At 31.6% G+C, this 15,021-nt stretch overlaps 2 protein-coding genes across 8 annotated transcripts in view; both read right to left on the bottom strand.

Moving 5' to 3' along the window:
- LOC126700181 (disease resistance protein RPM1-like) overlaps positions 1 to 15,021 on the bottom strand; it is an 83,943-nt gene that overhangs the window by 5,717 nt on the left and 63,205 nt on the right. For 2 of the 6 annotated variants that reach the window (XM_050398224.1, XM_050398225.1), the window contains exons 2-3: positions 3,667 to 3,736; positions 1,719 to 1,913 (exon numbers count right to left, since the gene is read on the bottom strand). The gene's annotated coding sequence lies outside the window, so the exon portion shown is untranslated. Of the gene's footprint in view, positions 1 to 1,718; positions 1,914 to 3,666; positions 3,737 to 3,849; positions 4,184 to 15,021 lie in introns of those variants that run through there. The other 4 variants (XM_050398222.1, XM_050398223.1, XM_050398221.1 and 1 more) reach the window with 3 other exon arrangements.
- LOC126700184 (disease resistance protein RPM1-like) overlaps positions 1 to 15,021 on the bottom strand; it is a 42,033-nt gene that overhangs the window by 25,401 nt on the left and 1,611 nt on the right. The window contains exons 2-3 of one of the 2 annotated variants that reach the window (XM_050398229.1): positions 10,279 to 10,336; positions 9,289 to 9,549 (exon numbers count right to left, since the gene is read on the bottom strand). The gene's annotated coding sequence lies outside the window, so the exon portion shown is untranslated. Of the gene's footprint in view, positions 1 to 9,288; positions 9,550 to 10,278; positions 10,337 to 15,021 lie in introns of those variants that run through there. The other variant, XM_050398228.1, reaches the window with a different exon arrangement.

Below are 15,021 nucleotides of genomic sequence, written 5' to 3'. Positions count from 1 at the left end.
ATTTTCAATAATTAAAATATCATCGTTTCCATATGGTCTGTATTTATACACCAACATGTCTAATTTGTCTGGTCAACAATGGAAGAAGGTGTACAACTGCACAAATTTTTTTTCTTAGAAGAGTATACAGCTGCACATTTATATTAGTTTTTTTTTTTTAATTGAATAATAATGGTAAGGGAAGGTGAGTATACCAGTAAATGTTTATAAAGATTTATTAAGAACTAAAATGAAATAACGTATAATCTGATAAAAGAATTAGAAAATTATATAGTTTATGGATCAAAGTTTTGAAATTTTTTATTTCTTTTGAAAAAAATAATTGAAATTTTCTAAAATATTATTCTTATATTTTCTAAAATATCATACTTATCTACACAATTAAAAATTTTGAACAAATTATTACTTTATGACAATCACATTTATTCTCAAGTAAAGATATTTAAAAACATCAACAAAAACATAAATTTTAGCATATAAGACTTGTTCAAGTGAAAATTAAATCACTTCTCAAAAAAAAAAGTGAAAATTAAATCATTAACAAGATGAAGTTTAATAAATTTGTTTTTGATTTGCTTTTTAAGAGATGATTTACAATTTACATTTCAATTTTCCTTGATTTATTTCTATATTAAGAAACCATAGAGTCATGTTTCCATTAGGGGACCAATTTATTTTAATTGTTTTGAAACTTCCCTCCTTCAATCTCATATCAAACTCTGAGAATTTCATTTTATACTCCATTATTTATAGAATATAATATGTTCGATTTTTAAAAAAAAAAAAATTTAAGTGTGACTATATAGTGTATATAATTTTTTTTTAATACAAGATAGAAAGTTTACTCTAGCCTAATCTAAATGTATATGTGTGTGAAACTCCCTTCTAAAGACTTGAACTACAACCTTTATCCCTACAAAAACTTTTTGTATTTGTGAAGTGACCATCGCGCCATGAGTACTTATATAGTGTATAGTATACACAATTGGTGGTGCATAAAGGTGAGGATTGAGGATTATTTTTTCCACTTTATCATTAATTGATCAAACAATTTGGCATTTTTTTCTTTTCAAATTTTTTTAGAGAATTTCAACCTATATCATCCACTCCTCATGATAGCTTTTATCATTAAACCAAAACATCAATCGATATTTAGTGTAGATGGGGATTGAGCCCCAGATATCTTACTCAACCATTAGAGACTTTACCAGTTGAGCTAATTAGAATCCACTATTTTCAAACTTGATAATAAAAGCATTGCTAATATTAAATTTAAAGATAGATGTAGAAACCTAGGAGATCTAAAAGAACAAATAATCAAAAAATATAGTGTATGTTTGGATCCACGTTTTCCTGCGTTTGCTGCGTTTTCCCCTTTTTTTTTTTTTTTTTTTGTTTTCACGCGTTTTGAGTATTGCGGTTACTGTTCAATTAACAGTAACCGCAAAAGTGGACTTTCTGCCGTGAACAGTGCACATATGCACTGTTCACGGACCCACAAATTTCATTTTTTATCAATTTTTTCATTAAAAATGAGTCCCACAGCACTATTCACATATTTAAAAATTATTTTGCTATAGTATTTTCAGTTTTCAGTTTTCAGTTTCAGCAAAATAAGTTCTATCCAAACACACCCATAGAAACAAATGCTAATAAATGCTTTTAAATGTTTATAATATGCCAATACAATGGCGAAATATTTTAAAGAATAAACTTACTTGAAAATTTCACTTGAATATTTTCTTCACACTTCAAGAGCTTACGTACAAGAGGACTTTACAGTAAAGAAATACAAGCATGGAGGATCGCAAATGAGAAATAATATCAAGTCGGTTTTCTCCACTCTGTATTTCACTTGAGAGTTGAGAATGAGTAGCCTTCTCATTGAAGATAGATGTAGGAACCTAGGAGATCTAAAAGAACAAACTATCAAATATTATATCAATTATATTCTGTTTTATATCAGGTAATACATGACAGTCACACTGTCTATATATTTTTTATAAATTGATAACATTCAAACATTACTACTATTTTTAAATCTCTTAAAGTATTTTTAAATCTCTTTAATTTGATAACCTGAATGTAAAAAAATCTTTTGAAAAATATTATTACTATTTTTTTTTTAATCTCTTTAAGTATTTTTTTTCCGTACATCACACACAGATTAGCGACTAATTAATAATAACAACTAATACTTTGTTACATGAATAATAATAATAATCTATATATATAGTAATAGGTAAAACTGAGAGAAAATCCAACTAGATTTCAAATTGGAATTCAATTAAAGTCTAATTTTGTGCCACATGTCCCATCTAATCTAAGTTTTTAAATATTTGTGCCAAGTGAGTTAATTCAATGTAAATATTAGATTTCAATTAGAGTTTAATTTTACGACATGTGTCCCATTTAATCTAAATTTTTTAATTTTTGTGCTAAATGAGTTAATTTAGTGTAAAAAATGAGGAGTCTAATATAAGTAAACCATAAAAAACATAATTTTTGAATGATTTTATATTTATGAGCATTTTTTTATAGAGCTAAAAACAATTCAAGTTTATAATTCATCTATATATATATAGGTAAAACTGAGAGAAAATCTAATTAGATTTCAAACTAGAATTCAATTAGAGTCTATAAATATATATGTCCCATCTAATCAAAAAAATTTAATTTTTGTGTCAAATGAGTTAATTTAGTGTAGAAAACTAGAAGTCCAATATAAATAAGTCATAAAAAATATAATCATATATCTAACACTATATATAAAATTAGAGGAAGAGAAAGTTTGAATGATTTTATATTTATGAGCCTTTTTTTGTATAACTAAAAACAAATCAAATTTATAAGTCATATATATATATATATATATATATATATATACATATATATATATATATATATATATATATATATTAATAGGTAAAATTTAGAGAAAATCCAATTAGATTCTACAATTGAAGTCCAATTTCGCATCATGTGTCCTAAATTATTTATTTTTAAAAATGGTTTTATTTCTTAATTTTGGAATTAAATATGAGACCATATCATAAATATACATTCAAGTGAGTTATTGTGTACAAAAATCAAAGAGTTTATAATTAATAAACATAAAAATATTTAAAAAAAATGGACAATTTACATTGTCTACATAATAAAATTCTTACAAGACTTTTTAAAGAGTTAAAAAAAAAAATAAGAATGACTATCAATAATACTTAAATTATATATGTAAAAATTATATTATGCATCTTAATATGTACCTTTTTAAGTATATTCATGCATATGTATGGGGTTACAAACTAGTAATAATAACAACAACAACTATAAATAAAATAATAATCCTACAAAATATAGGCAAAATTCTTCAATTTTGTTATTTATTTATTTTATTGTTCAATGTTTTTTATTTATTTTTTTATTGTTCAATGTTTCCCGTGAAAACACAAATTACAAGTTACTTTACTAATAAAAAGACAAACTAATTGATTAAAAAGCAGAACAATTAAAAATTCAAACTGATCGACCACAACCTCAACCTCATGAGGTGTGGTCTCAATAATTAATAAAGAATAAATATATGACATAGACATAAGTAGAATTGAACAACAATTTACAATCTTCAAACTTATAAAATAATATATAAAAGTTTTCAATTCCAACCTCCACTACTCGAAATCGGTACCCAAGACTTGCACCATCTGATATTCAATTTGAAGATAGATGCAGGAACCTAGGAGATCCAAAAGAATAAATTATCAAATATAAAAACAAAAGCTAATTAATGCTTTTAAATATTTAAAATATGCAAATACAGTGGTGAAATATTTTAAAGAATAGACTTACTTGAAAATTAAACTCCAATATTTTCTTGAGAAGAATCGTACACTTCGAGAGCTTACAAGAGGAGTTTACAATTGAAGGTGATAAAGAAATACTAAAATAGGGAGGATCGCAAACGAGAGAAATAAATTAAATAATATAAAGATAGTTTTTCTCCACCCTGTATTTCACTTGAGAGTTGAGAATGAGTAGCATTTTCTTTCTTCTCAGCAAAACAGAGAATGAGTAGCCTTTTACTACAGACTTGAAGTAGCCATTGCTGACCAGTCAACCACTTTCTTCTTATTTTGTTTTCTCCAGTTCACACTTGACATTGACAAATATTTCCTATATTCCTTTTTTCGTAGGACACTTCAAAATAATACCTAGATGATTTTTCAACCGTATTTTTTTTTTTTTTTTTTTTTGGTGATTTTTCACGGTGAGAATGAGTGGCCTTAATTGAGTAGCCCTTCTCGACCACTTATTACAGAGTCACATAGCTTCATCTATTTTGTTTTCAAATGGGTCGTCCGCATCTTTTAATTATTGTGGTCCCACGGTTTGGTTTCATCTTAATTATTGTTTCACATTTAAGTGGGAATTCGTGATTTCGGGTTAAGTGAAGTGTTTATGGATTAAGGGAAATTAAATTGTGTAATGGTGCAACCTAGTCAATAGCTGTGGCGAGGAAGCAATGATCTAGGAGAGAGTCCTTCATTTTTGCTACTTCTTATTGTACAAAATGACATCACTACATTGATAGACAATGCCAAAAATTGTTGCAAATCAATAATTTTAGTCACCAAGAATGAGATTAAGTTGCAGAGGTGGAGAATAAGATCAGGGAAAATTACATTTAAAACCATATATTAAGGACAGGTTTCAAATCAAAATTCTATAATTGTCGTTTTAAATTAAACCCTAAAATATCAAAGTTTAAAACTTATCCATTAAGTTTTAGATTATTAGAGCATCCACAATGGCTCATGTCATCCTATCCCATTTTACCATCTTAAAAAGCTATTTTATCAATTATACAATACTATTTTACAATACACTCAGCATCCCAACTTTTATTTTACCATTCTACACATTAAAATAATATAAAAATATTTCTCACTTCTCTCTCTTATCTCTATTTCTCTTCCTCTGTCAACCACCTACCACCACCACCACCACCACCATCGTCCAGCTTCTCAGTCACACCACCCACCTCTACTGAGCAAAATCCATAGCAAAATCCAACCAAATCGAAATCCAAAATCAAAATCAAAATCAAAATCCAAAATCAAACCCATCTGTTCTCACCAAACCCAAACCCATCTGTTCTCACCAGTAGCGATGGCGAGAGAGAGAGGGTCGCCCGTCGCCGTCTCTATTCATCCCAAACTTGTCGTCATTATCATCATCTTCACAAAAACCCACTACCAAAAAAACCCAACAAACACTTAAACCCACCATCAAACCCATCGGAACAAATCCCCCAACCCATCGGAAAAAATCACAACCAACGGACCTAAATCCAACCACCCAAACGCCAACCCAAACACCACCCAAATCCGACCCAAACACCGGAAACCCATGAACAAACCCACGACCTCCACGCCTCCACCACAGCTTTTCTGATCGAGCCTTCATTCCATTGAAGAAGAGAGAGTAGGAAGAAGAGAGAGCAGAAAAAAGAGAGAGAATAATAATGAAATTATGATCTACAGAGAGAGGAGAGAGAAGACCAAGCCGATTAAAAAATAATTTTTTTTATACCATTTAGCTACAGTACCATCTTACATTTAAGATGGTACTGTAGCTATATGTCAAATTTTTTTTAGCATTTTAGCATATGGCCTTCCCGTTGCTGGCGTATTTTGGGCTTGTATGCCAAATGTGCCTTACATTTGGCATATAGCAAGCCCAATGCGGATGCTCTTACAAATTAAAGCCTCATGCTTTTTGTTAGTTTCAAATTGAAATCTGGACTTCTAAAATAGCATCACTTTAAATTCTCGTCTTTTTGAGTTGGATTTGGGGCTTTGATTGTGGAGTTTTAAAGATTTCTTGTCTTCTATCCCCTTCTTTTCAGGGGGGAAAATAATGACAGACAGCCAGACAGGTAACTTGGGATTGTATGTTGTGTTGCTTTTGTACATTCATCTTCTTTTAATTTGTGAGTCTTGATATACAGAAACAATCGAAGGTATCATGATACTGCTCTTTTCATAATAAAACACTTGTAGAAAGATACTTGAAGACCCCAACTCACCAGCGGAATCTAGTTGTGGGGGCAACACAAAAGAAGAAAGTGGTTCCACATACAGGCTGGTCTGATCAAAGAGAGACTGTTGATGAAGAACTTCCATTATCATTCTCTAACATGGTTATGGTTAGAAATTTTTCAAAGAAAGCCAAGAAGATTTGGAAGGAGAGCTGATGATAGCAGCAATATTCAAATTCTTGCTGCATGCCTTTAGATGCATCATGCAAGTGCAATTGATGACAATGGAAACAATTTTTGTTATCATTATATCACTGCATTCTGGGTCAAATTATCTGATATTTTTAACATTGAAAAAGTCCTGGAATTTATGATTGTGTCATGATGCGATGGGAATGCAAGTCAAAGGTACAATGAAAAGGATATGCCATTGTCCACACCAGGGCTCACCCTTGAAATGTTGATCGAGAATGAGGGGAGTGGGTTAGTTGTGCTATGTAGCAGAATAACAATTGGTTAAATGGAAGTATACTTGAATCTAATCGGCCATGTGGGATTTAATGAAATCGAATGGAAATATACAAATAGTGTATAGTATTGTTCAAAAAACATGTAGATAGTGACACACAATAGGATGATATAGAAAGGTGTTAATAGAACTCTCTCTCTCCCTGGGTTCGATACTATTTAATCATACTGATATTTTGCTACAAGCCAACAAATTGATAAATAAGGTTGAGCAAGTTGTTGCTTAAGATGATTGGCAACTAGTAGTGGTATAAATCCTAGCTATGACCAAGGCCGATTTGTGCATTACAAAATCATGGCAAAGAAATCAAGTCATGGGAATAACATTCATGGTACGAACGAAAAAAAAAAAATGGTTTATTATCATTCCAAAAATGTCCTATTAGAGCATTCTCATCAAGAGTTTTAAAAATTTTAGCATTTAACACCTAAAAAACCAACTTTATAGCATTTAACACATTATTTTATAATACACCTAACATCAAAACTTCTATTTTTTTTACCACTTCATTAAAATATTATTTATTTATCATTTTTTATTCTTTTTGAGAGAGAGCGGAGAATGAGATCTGAGAGGAGAGAGAGAAGGGGAATTAAAAATAATAATAAATGAGTAGCAACTTGCTACAGTAAGGTGTTAGTAATAACATCTTATTGTAGCAAGGTGCTAAAAAAATTAAAATTTAGCATCATTGATGTAGGGGCTTTTTAGTGGTTTTGTTGCTAAAAATAGCTTTTAGCATTTATCCCACCTTTGATGAGAATGCTTTTATAATGTTGTCAAACCCTCCAACATGGACGATTATGTCCTGTACTTCCTATTGACAAACAGCTAATACCTACACTTGATACAAACTCCCTCCTAATACTAAAAACATCTAGCTAATATTGATTGATTTTTAAGGTTCATATTTAAGACCTAAATACAATTCTTTAGATATTGTAAAATTTGTCAATTTCTTTTGATAAAAATTAAATTTAACCATGTAACTTCTTTCCCAAAAAATAAAAAAATAAAAAAAATTCAACTATGTAACTTAATCTTCTTGAAGAGATGGAAAGCATAGTTCCCTAGTTTGAACATGGCAAAACATCCACACTGGCATGAAATCTTCATGCTCACGCAGGCTATGTTTATGGCAAAACGTGTTCCACCCTTCCTTAAGAACATAAACCCTGCAGGACTCCCAAGATTTGAACATCATTGAGTATTCCTTGCCTTTGATGTCATACACAATGACATGAATTCCATTAACAACTTCGTACTTGTTTAGCAATGGTAAGAAAAAGATTTTGACATCTAGTTTGTTCAAGGACAGCCTGCTTTGCTCACCCCATACATAATTGGATGTCAATTACTTCTCAAAAGGCTTAGAGCATGCTCCTATGAAGCTGTTGAGGCTTGGGACTGGTGGAAAATTAGGGGGCTTGTAGAAATAGGCTTTCATGGACAGGCTTAATAACTCTAGTGGTTTTGGCTTGCTAGTATTATTTGATACATGTTGCTTATGTCTAATTCATTGATTTTTAATTTCATGCAAAGCCAAGGAAGTTTTCTCATCCAAATTGGAATGCTTTATGTAAAGAAGAATCATGGCGGCTTTGTCTTCCTCATTGAATTTGACAAGGAAGTCCTTGCCATTTACTTATTCACTCAACCTTCTTTTCCTCATAATTTATTTTCAGTATGGAAGTTTTTGTGAGGAAAAGAGTATAGACTACAAGAGTGTAATATAGTAATAGGATGTAATACATTGAAGCATAAGTAGTGGCGGCACATAATCCCTAATGGGTAATGAAAAATTGTTCATCAAACTATAATTCACAAATTGTGTGTTCACTATTGGATCCAAAAAAAATTGTAGGTTTACTAAAAATATTATTTAATTCGTTTGAACAATTTGGCTAAGAGGGGCGCTAGAGCGTTAAATAATTTTTAGAGAAAATAGAGAATTTATTTTATTATTATCATAAATCATAAGACGTACAGAGTTGCAAGAGCATAATTGTTTATGAAAAATGAAAATAGATGTGTGAATGCATTGGAATAGGTTGGATTCTTTTCTTTTTCTTTTTAAACCGAACATAATGTTTACAAAAAATGAAAATAGATGTGTGAATGCATTGGAATAAGTTGGATTTTTTTTTTCTTTTTAAACCCGACATTAATTTCACATGTTGAGAAATTTTCAACTCAACTTGTTCTATAGGCAACATTTAGGGTTGGGTTGGGTCATTAGAACCATTTTGTCAGGCCTAACAAAAAGTTTGGGTTTTCATTCACCAATTTAAACCTATTTTTCATTAAATGATTAAAATTTCATCTAAACTAAATTTCAAAATACTAAAATAATTTTTTTTTTTAAATTATGGGTTTAGAAATTCTACAATAAACTAAATTTTTTGATAGGTGTATAAAATCTAAAATAAATTAAATAAAAAATTTTAAAATACATATATATTTTTTAGATATTAATTAACAGTGGGGGTTGGGTCGAGATTGAAATTTTTGTCAACTTCAACCTAATCCAACCCAAGTTTCAAAAAAAAAGGACCCAACCAAACCCTTCAACCCACAAAAAAACAAACCCAGGCGTTGGTTTGGACCAAGTTCATCAAATTGGTGGATTTAATGAATCTACACATCAAAGAAGAACAAACAAAAGAACTTTAAAACTCACTGAAACAATAGAAAACAATTAATGCGGATGTTAATGGTCTATACAAGCTAAATTACATAAAAAACAAAAAAGATGAGCAAATCCATGGTTGAACCAGTAGCAATCTTCCAACAAACTGCCACAAAGGCATCTTGGAGTTCAAACTTTTACATTTATTACAAACATTTAAGAAACATAGTCTTGACTATTAATTTATTGAACAACAACCAGAAAACCCAAACAATACTTAGAATTGGAACTCCAAACAAAACAGGATCCTTTTGAAGCAAACTGGGCAAACTCATAATTCTCAACATCATTCTGCCACGAGTAAAACAAAAAAACAGAGATATGGCTTATTAAAACTGACAAATTCATGTTCCAACCCACAAATAAGACATCGTAGCCAAACCAAATCTAAGAAACCTATATACATAAAATTGAAACATACAAGCAAGATTAGGATTATTGACATGCATGAAGGACACATAATGAAAAAAAACTTAGAAAAAGTCGAGGTTACATAAGTCACCATCTTGTATCTTCCAATCACACATCACTCATAGAGTACTAACCTAAAACATATAGTAGGTATTACTCACACGCAGAACATGCCTACAAACACACATTCACACATGCCTACACACCAAAAAACATATTAAAAACAATATTTTGACACAGGATCTAGAAGCCAATTCATTCTATTTCAAGGAATTTGATGTATTTATCAGTTTATGCCAAGTTGGTAACTAAATCAAACTCCTATGAATCAAGCAATAGCAAGCATTGTTGGGCATGAACATGATTACTTATTTATCATGTTAGAAATCATTAGTTCCAAAAACTTAAGCCATTATAAAGTGGATAAATAATATTAGTCGAGCATGTTATGTACATAAATTTGTTAGTGAAATAACTTAAATGAAGCAAAGTTTTTTTTTTTTGGGGGGGGGGGGGGGGGTGTGTAGATGAAAGATAAAAATGAATGCGATAACCATTCATGAAAAAAGATAAAAAGAAGAAGAAATACCAAGAGAATTGAGAAGCTACCTTCATGAAACATTCCCGAATTACTACCAGATGTATATCTTTGGGATGCACTGCAACACTAAATCACAAAGAGTAACTTATGAGTTATGACTAAGAGTATGATAATAAATTCAAATAGATATTGCTAACTTAGGTAATACAAAGTATCAAGTTGTAGTTCCAATCACATAAAAGAAGAAAAACAAAATTGTTCAACATGTATTAGTTGGAGATTATGACTTGGATCACTCATTTCTCTTCATGAGCTTATGACAACCTAACAATGACGAATGCAGTAAAAATATAGTTTAATGCAAGAGATCTGCTACCTAAAAGAAGAATTGGAAAAACAGATAGAAAAATTGTAAATCTCATTAAGAATTTATATGTAAGTCTTGTGAATCTTCTAGCTAGTAGTTTGTGCATCTCTTGGTCACTAAGGTTTAGAGACGATGCAAAAAGAAAGTACAACCTAAGAGCCAGCGGCATCTCCAAGAATTTTTTTAGGGGAGTCAATAAGAAGATAAATCTTAGATATAAAAAAAAATAAAATAAAAAAATAAAAAATAAATAAAAAGAATCTTGTGGTCTACATTGTTTCTTTATTACAAATTTGTCCATTGTATTGGCAAGAAAATAAAATATAAACTATTAGTTCATTTGGCATTTAGTTTCATAATACAATGAACATACTAATTATTATTGCTAAGATCAAAATCTTGGAAATCATCCATTGTTTTCAAATACAATAAACATATTAATTATTATCGCCAAGTGAACTTTAATTGTTATTGCTCAAAATTCTTTTATCTATTAGTTTGTTTTAACTCTTTACAATTCTTGTATTTAACAATTTAACTCAACTTTGACAACTATTGTTCTTTGTAATTGTATTAAGTGTGTTTGGGTCTTGATTATAAACCAACTTATTACTTCATCTTTTTTCCTACAATTTGTGGGTCTCACGTGAGTTCCTATTTATTTTATACTTTTAGCAAAAAGTTAGATAAATTATTCCCAAATAGATACTAAGAAATTTTTTTTTGTGTTAACGTTTGCTTTTGTCTTCACTCAATCACTCTTGGCTCGTCCCACGTGCCCAATCCTCACTCAACAAATAACAAATTATTTTATAAAAAAAAAATAACAAATTGAAAGCACTTCAAATTCAACAATTAATTGTTAATTTCAAGGTTTTAGATTAAATTGGTTTGTTGTTGGGCTTTTTCTTGTTTTGTTTTGTTTAAAAAATACCAAGATATTTGTAAGAGGATTACAATTAAGGTTATTTTAGTTGTGCTTAGGAAAAAAAAATAGGATCAGAGTGTTCAAATTTTTATTTTAGAGGGTCAAAACAAATAAAAATTTTATATTATATTATATGTATATATACATACATATATATATATAGAGAGAGAGAGAGAGAGAGAGAGAGAGAGTAAGGATTTGCTGCAAACACAATTGTAGGAGTTGCTGCAAACAAGATTATATGGCAACTTGTGAAGCTAACATGTGTCCTAGGTCATGTGCATGTCACATGACCAGCCAAGCTAACTTAACCACAGTTAAAACCAACAGCCTCTCTCTCTCTCTCTCTCTACCAACCCAAGTAAAACAAAACCCCTTTAATCTCTTACTTGTCATTCCAACACTCATCTCTCTCTCCGAGTCTCTCTACACCACCATTCGTCGCCGTTGTTGTCCCTTGATAGCAATACCTCGGTCTGCTATGCTCACCACCTCACAGTAAAAAACAAAAAGACCATTTTTTAATTTGCAAAGCCACAAGATTTAGAGATTAAGAACGAAGCAAAGCTAAATAACTCAAATATATTATCCTCTGAGTTTGATAAGAACGCCAAGCATGTTAATGGGTTGCTAGGTTTAGGCTCCAGATCTGGGTTTTGTTCTTCTTGTTCTTGTTTATATTTTTCTTCTTCTTTTTTTGTTTCTTCAACCCAGAATTTTCCTCCTTTCATTCCTCAAAAGAATCATGTGAATATGGACATGGAACTAAGCGTGGAAGAAAGGAACCCACTCTCTGTTGTGCTTTTGATCTTACTGTAGCTTGAGTTGCTCAAGATGATGGGTTTAAGGAATTTTTGGTTTTTGGTAGAAAGGAATTTATCTAGATTTGGTTAAACTTCTCAATGAGTAGATCTGGGTTTGAGTTTTTAATTTTTTGAATTCAATTTCTATTTTCTCAGTCCCCATTACGAGCAAAACTTCCCAAAAATAATTCTTCTCTTTTTACCTTGATAGTTCTACGCAGGAAATTTGAAGTGAATCAAATGTTATATTTACAGCTAAATCTACCTAATTAAACCATGGGTCAATCACACCCAAAATATATATATTTTCCCATTTTTTGTAAAAGAGTAAGACTAAATGGAGGAAGAAATCTTTCTCAAAAAAAAAAAAAAAAATGGAGGAAGAAATGAGTGTTTTGGCTTAATTAAGAATAGTTGACCAACCACCAAGGGATGGTGGCGTGAGAGATAGAGAGAGGGGAGTTGGGCTTGCAAAGAGAGAGAACATGACTTTCATTTTGGGCATGATGAAGCTTCCTGCGAGTGTAGTCCTTCAATACCCATTTCTGTTGTAATCTAATCTGGAGGCTGGTTGTTTTGAGGCCACGAGTTCTGCACTTCTGCTTACTCTGGAGATACAGGACTGAAAGGGTTTTGTTTTACTTGTGTTGGTAAAGAGAGAAAGGCTATTGGTTTTAACTGTGGTTAAGTGAGCTTGACTAGTCATGTGACATGCACATGGCTTAGGACACATGTTAGCTTCATAAGTTGCCACCTAATCTTGTTTATAGCAACTCCTACAAACTTGTTTACAGCAAATCCTTGCTCTATATATATATTTGGCCAAGTCAGGAGGCTCATTTGAACCCCCTAGGCTATGGCTAGCACCGCCCATGCTAAGAGCATCTTCACAGAAACAAGGCACAAGTCCCTGTCCCCTACATGATCTCCTCAAAACAACAATGTCTCAACACAAATGGGGAAATAAGAGGGGACAACATGTATAAAGTCAAGAAAATTATTTCTGAACATGGATAGCAATATTTACAAGCCCGTGCAGGGGCATCAATAATGAAAAGATGTAGGGAGCATGTGCCAAGCTAAAATGCAAGTACAAAAGACATCCTATTTTAAATTAGACTATAAAACTATAACCTTAGAGCAACCACATCAGCTCGTGCAAATTTTCTGTCTATTTTGCAAGAAAAAACTTACTTTTTCTATTTTACACATCCACTTTTATAAAACACCCACATCAGTTTATCTATTCTACACATTTATTTAATAAAATATTCATTTTTTTTACATTTTTTATTATTTCATTCCCTCTCCTCTCTAGCACAGACTTATCACCTCGTCTTCTCCATCCACACCCACACCCAGCCAGCCACCCTTCAACAAAATCCGGCCATTGATTCACCAATCTTCCACAACAACAATCACAACAACAACGACACAACAACAATCACAACAACAATGATTCACCGATCTTCCACAACAACAATCACAACAACAACAACACAATCAACAAAATCCGGCCATTGATTCACCGATCTTCCACAACAACAATCACAACCACAACGACACAACAACAATCACAACAACAATGATTCACCGATCTTCCACAACAACAATCACAACAACAACGACATAATCACAACAAATCTGACCCACTCACCCTCCATGTCCAATCAATTCTCTGTCACCGTCTTCGTTTCCAAACGAATTGTTGGATCGGAGAGGTTGATCGGCGTTCCCAACTCACTTGCCACCCAAACTCGCCGATCGGACTCAGTCCGTGCCACGCGAGATCTCCGCTGAGCTAGCGTCGCCTTCGTCTTCGAAGCCTGAGATTTTGAAGTAGAAGGAGAAGCTGATCGGCTTTGCAGAGGTTTTTTTTTTTTTTTTTTTTTTTTTTTTTTTTTTTTTTTATGGGAATTGGCTCTGCAGAGTTGAGAGCTAGCGTCATCTTCGTCTTCGAAGCCTGAGATTTTTGAAATAGAAGGAGAAGCTGATCGGCTTTGCAGAGGTTTTTTTTTTTTTTGATGGGAATCGGCTTTGCAGAGTTGAGATGAGAGAAAAGTGATGAAATGAGAGAGAGTTGAGATGAGAGAGTCAGATGCAGGAAAGAGAGAAGAAATTAATAAAATAATTATGAACGAGCTACAGTATCCGTGTATATTTACACGGGTACTGTAGCTCATGGAAATATATATACGATTTTACACATTTTTACACCCACTGATGTGGGTGTTTTTTGGCCCAAAATGTGTAAAATTTGCACTGTAGATCTATTTTAGAAGACTTTAGATGATCTGATGTGAATGCTCTTAGTGTGGTAGACTAACAATGTGAGCACTTATCGTTCAAACATCCTATTATCTATGTCAAAAAAAAAAAAAAAAAAAAGTTGATGAGAAACAAAGTAAGCACTTGGAAGTTTGAAACAAAAATATTTATATGTAAATAAATCACAGGCTAACGTGTGGCTTACTAAAACAGACAATACATGGTCCAAACCACAAATAAGACATCATAACCAAACCAAATCTAAGAAACCTCTGTACATAAAATTGAAAATTAATATATATGAAAGACACATAATGAAAAATCGAGCAAAAGTTACATAAATCAATATCTTGTATCTACCAATCACACAATGTCCACAAAGGACTTTCCTTCGAACATATGGTGAGCTTGGCATACCCACATATAGAAAGCATCTGCAAACACA

The sequence above is a fragment of the Quercus robur genome, chromosome 9 (genome assembly GCF_932294415.1).
Source record: "Quercus robur chromosome 9, dhQueRobu3.1, whole genome shotgun sequence".
Taxonomy (NCBI): Eukaryota; Viridiplantae; Streptophyta; class Magnoliopsida; order Fagales; family Fagaceae; genus Quercus; species Quercus robur.
The sequence above is the reverse complement of the archived record's forward strand: the minus strand, read 5'-3'. Positions and strand labels throughout refer to the sequence as shown.